Source organism: Nothoprocta perdicaria, unplaced genomic scaffold, assembly GCF_003342845.1.
Source record: "Nothoprocta perdicaria isolate Ctin4 unplaced genomic scaffold, notPer1 scaffold_142, whole genome shotgun sequence".
NCBI classification, from domain to species: Eukaryota; Metazoa; Chordata; class Aves; order Tinamiformes; family Tinamidae; genus Nothoprocta; species Nothoprocta perdicaria.
The window spans coordinates 1,074,519-1,082,984 of NW_020454561.1; positions in this window are offsets into that span (position 1 = coordinate 1,074,519).

Genomic DNA, 8,466 nt, shown 5'->3' on the forward strand with positions numbered 1-8,466 from the left:
CATTTATCACCACCCTCTGAGCTCTGCCATCGAGCCAGCCCTCAATCCACCGCACTGTGCACTCATCTAGTCCACTCTCCTGGAGCTTCCATATGAGGATGGTATGGGAGAYGGTGTCAAAAGCCTTSCTGAAGTCAARGTAGRCAACATCCATGGCTCTCCGCTCGTCCAGCCAGCCTGTCATCCCATCATAGAAGGCTATGAGGTTCATCAGACATGACATCCCCTTGGTGAATCCATGCTGACTGCTCCTCAACACCTTCTTCTCCTTCATGTGCATGGAGATTCTGTCTAGGATGAACTGCTCTATCACCTTTCTAGGGACGGAGGTGAGGCTGGACGGAGGTCTGTAATTGCCCGTCTCCTCCCTCTTGCCCTTTTTGAAGACTGGAGTGATGTTGGCTCTCTTCCAGTCCTCGGGCACCTCCCCTGCTCTCCAGGACCTCTCAAAGATGATGGAGCGGAATAGAAGTCAATAGAAGCTTCCAGGAAAATTACTTTTTTTCCTCCTCCAAGCTTTTCTGAGACAATTTCCTTTTTCTTGGATTTAGAATGTGTTTTTTTTTTTTTTTTTTTTCCTTTCAGGATGCCCAAAGTCCTGTATTTTCTTTAAATACTTTCCTTACTGAGATTGACTGAGTTGAGATCTTCAGTCTGAGCAAGTTCTCTGAGAGCAGAGCAACAAAACATTCCAACCAGTATACACTTCTTGCCAACAATTTTTTTCTCTACTTGCTTCTTTGTGGCCCTTTATACCACTCATGCAGTGCAACATACTAAAGAGAGGAGGAAATATTGCTGTATTTTCAAGAAACCTAGAATATGGCTTTTTTTCCCCAAACAACCGACTTGAAAAGACTTACCCTCTAACCACTGTGTATGGTGGTGCAGTGTTCAGTGAGTTCTTCCMTCCCCAACCCTCATATATCTCACATTAGTGGGGCCTTTCTTGAAAGTGTACCTCACAGATAACCTCATTGTGTAGAAACCAGTTCAGAAAGAGATGAGGACCTGCAGGTTTAATGCTAGCATTTTCTTTCATCTCAGCAACTCTTAAAGCTCCCATGGTGACACTTGGTTTGAATTTTCAATCAGTTTCTGGTGCACTGTTTGCAAATTTGTTTAGATAATGGGTTTATTTTTTGTACAAGTCCTAATGAGCACAATCAAACTTTTAATGCAAAATGAGTTTATGGGGCTATCTGCAGTCAACTTATGAGTTCTGAGGACTTTGGCCTTTTCACCAGAGTTCAGCAACAATGAGCAAACTTAACTGCTGCTTTACCCCTGGGATGTGAAATTGTTCTTTTTGTAGCTACTTATTTCTATCACTTACATTGAAGTTACTGCTGTACAAGAGGGTATATCAGTTTAAAGCCAGTTTTGCTGCAGTTGGTGAAAGCAGGAAGAGAAGGACATGAAAAAAAAACTTCATTCACCTGCAGTCATGCATATCTGTGTTTAATGAAGTCAGTAATCCCACTCTCCTGCACATGCCACCTGATAAGCTAACTTTTACATATGTGAGACACGAACAAAATATCACTGCAGATAGCTTGAGTTAAAAAAAAAAAAAAAAAGAATTAAATTAAATTTAGAATTCATATTTTCTGCTGCAAATTCAATATTGGGAAGGCGAGATCATTGACTGGAAATCTGTTTTGTCTTTGTTCTAGGAAAAGGTATGCCTCATACTGCCTGCATCTGACTTGCTTTTAAGTATATGTTAGAAAATATAGTGTACTTTTTTGATAATCTTCCTTTCCTTCTTTCTTCAAGAGTGCAGAAAGGACATAAATGCTGCAGTCAACTGAGGATGAACTTACTCCCATCTGTTTTTGCACATAAGTGATATCAAATGAATAGATTGTAACCAGAAAATGATAGGGGTGGTATATATGATTCCCTAATGTTAGTGGTTAGATAAATTTTGCTTCTGGTATTTACTGGTGCAAACAGGCCTGCTACTTGACCTTAAATCTTTTTGACAAATAATTATAAAGCTAAGCTATTTTACTTCTAAAATGTAACAAATTCAAGAGTAGACAGAAASAGTATGTATCTACTAAGTTATTCTTTGCTTTATTTTACCTGTGCCCTCTGTTCTGAGTAAGGTCTTCAAACTATTCAGTTATGCAATTGTAACCAGTTGCGGTTGGGGGCAAGTATAAGATTGACTATTTCAGATGGAAAAAACAATACGATATAAAATAATTATTTCCTGGTTAATGGAACCTGCTGGTAGGAGAAGAAGAAAACCTCATAAAGCTGATTGAGTGCAGTGATATATTGCTCAGTGAAGCTCAATTACTGTAAATAGTGAAAAATAAAAGTTAAAGGACTGTGATAGTTATTTATAGTGATAATTTAAGGATGACTATTCAAAAGAGGAAGAGTTTTTTTTCTTTTTTTTAACTAGGATTACAAATCACTATGTCATTAAATATATTTCAGCAAAATGTGTCCGAAGCYGCAGTGCTGTAAAAAAAAATTTAAATATTCCCTGACTTAAGAGTTTTGGTTTTATTCCATCTTCCCCACGCAGATTGACACTCATTGAATACAGGTGATCAGACGCAGATCCAGCATCAATCTTCAATTAGAACCAATAGAGAAGTAACGAAAATTGTAAAATCTTTGAGACTGACAAAGAGGGAAAAAATGGAGACTGTTTATAAACAAATATATGGGGATGCTGCATTTCTAGAGGATTTTAGAAACATGATGAGTGAAATCTGTCCTTGGAGCCATTATGGGAGTTTCATGCATAGTTATAGAGCAATCTGCAACATATTCTCCTGATACTTCATTTTTTTTTGGTGTTGGCATTTAGACATAGGAAATGAGTTCTACAATAGAAGAAAAAATGTATCATATTCTTATAACGAGGGTAGACTTCTATGTTGGATTAAAAGTTTATTTTTGTTGCGATGCTGTCAACAGAATAAGCGTTCTTATTTTATGCCTGAATCTTATCCTTGCCTCTTCATGGATTGTAATTGGTTTACTCCAGACACATTACTTTGTATATAAAGACATTTTTTCCCCTTTGGACTTTAAYTAAGCTGTCCTATCATTTGTTACTGGAATTTTTTTTTTTTTTTTTAAAGGAAAACTTGCCTGACACATGAGTTTTCCTAGGCAGTCAAAGCTCTTTGTCTTAATTTTTTTTGTTTCCAAAATTGCTCATAGGAAATACAGTGTCTTTTGGCATAAATAAATCAATTTTGCTGCTGTGACATCTTTGAAATGAAAAATAGTTCCCTGCATGAAAACCAGAACAACAAAAAACACTTAAATCTTTTGCAGAGAAAGCTGTGTAAGAAAATCTTTTGTGTGCGTAAGGCATACCAAGCACAATATCAAAGCAGAAATCAGTATGCTGAATGAAAGCCTTTGACTATATGATTGGAAACTTTAGGGAAACGGAAATCATGTGTTCTTACTGTCAAATGGGATGACACACAAGGGAGTGCCTCTATAATTCTTCAGGGAATAAGGATGACAAAAAGTACTATTAAAAAGAAGGAAAGAAGAAAGAAGAAAGAGAAGAAGAAGGAGAATATGGCAGCATGTAGCAATACATTAAGTCTTTTGCAAGTTGCCAAGACATTTAGGAAGTGACTCCCAATAGTTCCTCCTACTTGAGTAGGGGGAAAAAGTAAATAAGTTTGTGGACCCATAGAATTAAAAAAAAAAAAAAAAAAAAAAAGKGGKGTGGAAGAACAAAAAAGCTCCAAATTGCACCTAATGACAGAGTGCTGACTACATTATACAAAATATTCTAGGCATATATTACATAGATTACATAGGCACTGGCTTGTTCTTGCAAATCTGCCCAATGAACCAGACACATGCACTGTTGATAACAGTGAGTACACAAAGGAGGCCATGGTGCAGAACTGTTCTGTTTCTACAGATCCCTCCCATAGGTATGTCTCCTCTCTCCTGAAATGAAGCAGCTATAGAAACTTGTGCAGAGCTATAGTATATAACCAGCTAAGTTAAGCAACTCCAGACACTATTGCATCTAGCCTTATGCTTCAATATTAATAATGAAAAATAAGCATTTAGGCCCTGGATTCATTCTCATGAATTTCTAGGGCGAAAAGTGAAGTTAGATAGGGAAAAGGGATTTTGTTTTTAAAGAAAACCCCATGAGTGCATCCCGGCATGTACTGGGAAATTACTATCTACACAGAACAGAACTGGCCTCTCCAACTATAGACATCAATGGTGATCTGAATAGGACATGGTCTGACATGTAGTGAGCTGAAAACAGAGCTGCAAAAACAAACAAGCAAAACAGGAAGAGATAACAATTTATAGACTCTGAGATTGAAAGTGATTATCCCAGAGGTTAAGAGGTACTTATAAATTGTGTATAGAAGAGCTATAGCCATGATACAGCTTACAACTTGCACATGATAATTCCATCTTTTTCATTCTTATCTCTATGCAGTTTARTTGCATGAGACTCATTTATAAAGCTGTTATTTAAATACATAGGAAGATTTAATCTTTCACACAGAGAGCTTGTCCACTCCTGCTCATCTATACATCCAGGAGCAGCAAAGCACTGTGAAGACTTCAAAATCTGCTCTCCTTCCCTGCACTGACCAGGATAATTAAAGGAGCACAGCAGGGATAACCATTTTTTTTTTCTGTGCTGATGAAGGAAAGGGATTATGTCTTTAATACGGAGGAAAGGGCCTAAGAGATTTGGTCTGCACGAGCCTAAATCTCCTAGAAGTGATCATAGGTCAGCGATAGTGAACTTGTAACATATATTGCTATGGAAAATGGTGTGCAACCAGGACTTGAGATACTTTTTGGCAGCTGTGATGTTGCAGCTCACAGCGCAGCAGGTAGTGGCTGCAGCAAGAGTTCAAAGCATGAGCTGAAAGAAGCTCTATGGAATATAAGGAGATAAGATTGGATAAAGGAGTAGAAAACACTCACCAGCACTCTAGTTGCCATGATAGTACTTTCCATTCTAATGACATAAGAAAGTATGCTTTCAAACTAGTAACATTAAATAATGTTGAATGAAGACAAATGCAGCCAAATTCTCTAAATGSTCTGTTAGCTTAAAGAACTTCAGCTTTTCTTCACTTTCCTTTGCAGATAAGAGGAAAAAAAATCAGGGTGACCTATGTAATCATACTTAATATTATAATATAGCAAGTATGWTGGTAAATACATTAAATATTTATACACTACTATAAATTTCATACATACATATGTGTACATATACATTATACTGTGCAGTTAGAATATTGTGAGAAAAACTCTTTCAAAATCCTGTAAAAATACTATGTGTCTCCTGTGAAACATACAGGAAGAGACAAATATAACTGCAGTGTTGTCAAATATATGGGAAGAGGCCAGTTCTTTACTTGTACAAGTAGGAAAAGTTCTACTGAAATTAAGTCTTTTTAGCTGACTTGTTCAGTTACTTTTTTTTGTAAAAGTTACCTGGTTTGAGAGTTACTTTTTTGTTTGTTTTTTTCTTCTTTATTTTTCTGTGGGTTTCTTGTCTGCAAAGTTAACTCTAATGCAGAACATCAGAAAAATTACTTTTACAATATCTGCTTTCAAATAAAATGTGAACACATAATCATCTATATGGAGAAGAAAGTGTATTAGGGTACTTCACTAACACACAGTAGGAATCCAATTCAGAGTTTAAGGTGCCATAAAGTTTCTTCTTTTCTTTTTTTTTTTTTTTTTTTTTCACTTCTTTCCCTTCTTTCTGGGAAATCTTAACCCATATATATATATATGTATATATATATGTATATAGGTTATATATATATATATATTTTTTTCTTTTTAGCTCTAAAGGAGCTTATGTCTCCAGTAATCTCATAGAAGAGATAAAAGCAGTCATTCTGGAAGAGCTTGCATTAGAAAGAAGAAAAGTGGCATGACTTTCTGAGAAAGATGAGGTAGGGACATTTTTTCTGATCTTCCACTGTTCTAAATTCTGTTCCATAAGAGTGACCTGCTTTTATGACTTGTGGTCTTCTGTCAGCTTCACATCATCATTTGCAATTTGTATGATGTAAAAAAAGGAAAACACAGTGCAGAACAAGCTTAAATTAACCTTGTAAAGTCTGAGTGCCATTTTCGCTCATTAATTTTAAAGCAGATGTAGTTCTAATACTRAATTGCCAATGAATATGTCCAGCTGTAACAATGAGTTATAATAAAAATATGAAATATTTTAATGTTAGTACTAGTTTGACAAAAATGAGATTTGGTTTGGAGGTTTTGTTGCTGTCTCATACTTAAGAAAACTAAATATACAGTCTTCTCTTTTTCCAACAATGAGGCATCATAAACTGAAAATTCTCCTGAAGATGTCTTTAAATAATGACACTGAGGAAGCTGAGGAAGTGTTATAGTTTCGTTTGCTGAAATCCAATATCTACTTTCCAAGTTTGATAGTGTGCTCTGTATTACATCGTTTTATGAAACCACATTAACAACTTAATCAGATGAACATCTTTTTGTGTTCCTTAAGCTTGCTCCAGTGATATCTCAGGAACATTACTTAACATACGTTCATGTTCTATGGAAAATTATCTTGGAACAATCTCTGTAAACTAAAAATATAATTCACTATTTTTTTTAATTTACTGAGTTTAAAATCATCTTTAGGGCTGATTCTGTGATGTTTTCAGTTACAATAAATACCAGCACACTAATAGTTACTTTACTAACATTATAGTAACACTGAATCTATTAATTTACAGCAATTTGCCATGTGAAACAACTGCAGGTCACTCTATCCATAGCAATCATTGACACTCCAGGTTCAGCTACTCTAGTTTTAGGTTATTAATTGATTTAAGTACATAAAGGTCTAAATTAGTGCTACTGATAGACAGCATTTTATCAGAAGTATAGATGCATAAAATAACAAATCTATCAAAAATTTCATCGTTGCATCCATTTTCAGAAAGTCCACTTAGAAAGAAAAAGAAAAAAAATTAAAACCTGAAAACATCAGAAATGTCTGTTCTAAAAGGTATTTGAGGACATTATCTGAAGTTGAATACTCACTGTGAATAGTAAAATTCAATCTTTCAAATTTAGCCTGTAGTAAAAACAATAGAAAATAACATAAACGCTTCTTGCCTTAGTAAAATGCTGCCTTTACGAGTACTAGAAAGATTGGGACAGTATATTCAAAAAGTCAACTAAGCAGATATACAGTAACAAGCAAAGTTTATTGAATTCAGTCAGTAGACACTGTAAATCTCTTCAGATTAATTGAACTGCTTACTTCTAATGAATGTAAAGGATTGTTAAGGTGGCTAGCTCAGAAGAAGAAAGACACAGTGAAAGCATTTATTCAGATAAATCCCCAGAGCAGTCTTACCCTTCTATGCATGCTGTTCCTAGTGGTTTCCTGACTAATATCCAGCACTAATATAAAAACCTGACCTACTCTTGGGAGATGAATGACTTGGGATGTGAGTCTTTGTCTCTGCTATGGCTCTAGCTAAACGAGCCATTTTATAGATTAAGTTGCTTTTACCTTATGCTGCTCACAGAGCAACTCCCTTTATTCAAGTCCAGGGAGTATAGAATGGCTCATGTCCCCACTTCTCAGAGRTAGCTCCTTTGAGGGCAGATAGACTATCCATACTGCATAGCACTTTCTAATTCAAAACACCTCAAGTAATATAGCCGCAACACAGCCCATCAGAGGRGAGTACTGATGGAATAAAATTTGGAGTATCAGAACCTCAGACTATGGGAGTCCATGGAAGCATCTGGGGGAACAAGTTTGATAGAGCTTTGTTGTTGTTGTTGTTTAAGGAAGCCTATTAAGCAAAGCATTCCTGAAAGCATTCCCTTATTATTTCCTAGATAGAGCTCTAAAACTGAAAAATAATTATTATTACAGAGTTAATATTTCTGAAATGCTTGAGTAGTTCTCAGRGCAATATCTCTATTGTTAAATAAAAGAGGGTCAATAGCCAGCTTAACCTCTGGATCCTTGGTTATCTTCCTGACTAAATTGTTAGCTTCATTTCTGTCTCCATTTTGCAATATTAGGACTACGTCKGTCCAAAACAAATATGCTATGTAGAACAGGTTAACATTGTGGGCTCAAATCTTTCTGTTCCATTGGACATCTGGTACATTCATGTACTGCTTGTGTCCTTCTTTTATTTGGTCATGTACCCACATGACCTCATAGTCATGTACCCACATGACCACATAACCTCATAGCGTGTAAGAAGTCTTTGAAAGATGAATCCAAGTCAAAAACTTCTGCAACTGGCCTTAAAGAGTCGATAAGCTTCTTGGCCTAGATTGCAAGTCAGAAAGATTAAACATACCTTTGAAGAATTCAAAACGGAGATTTTTTCCTTGTCTTTCCACTCTACTAATAAACTTCACAGATTCACAGATTCACAGAATATTTAAGGTTGGAAGGGACCTCTA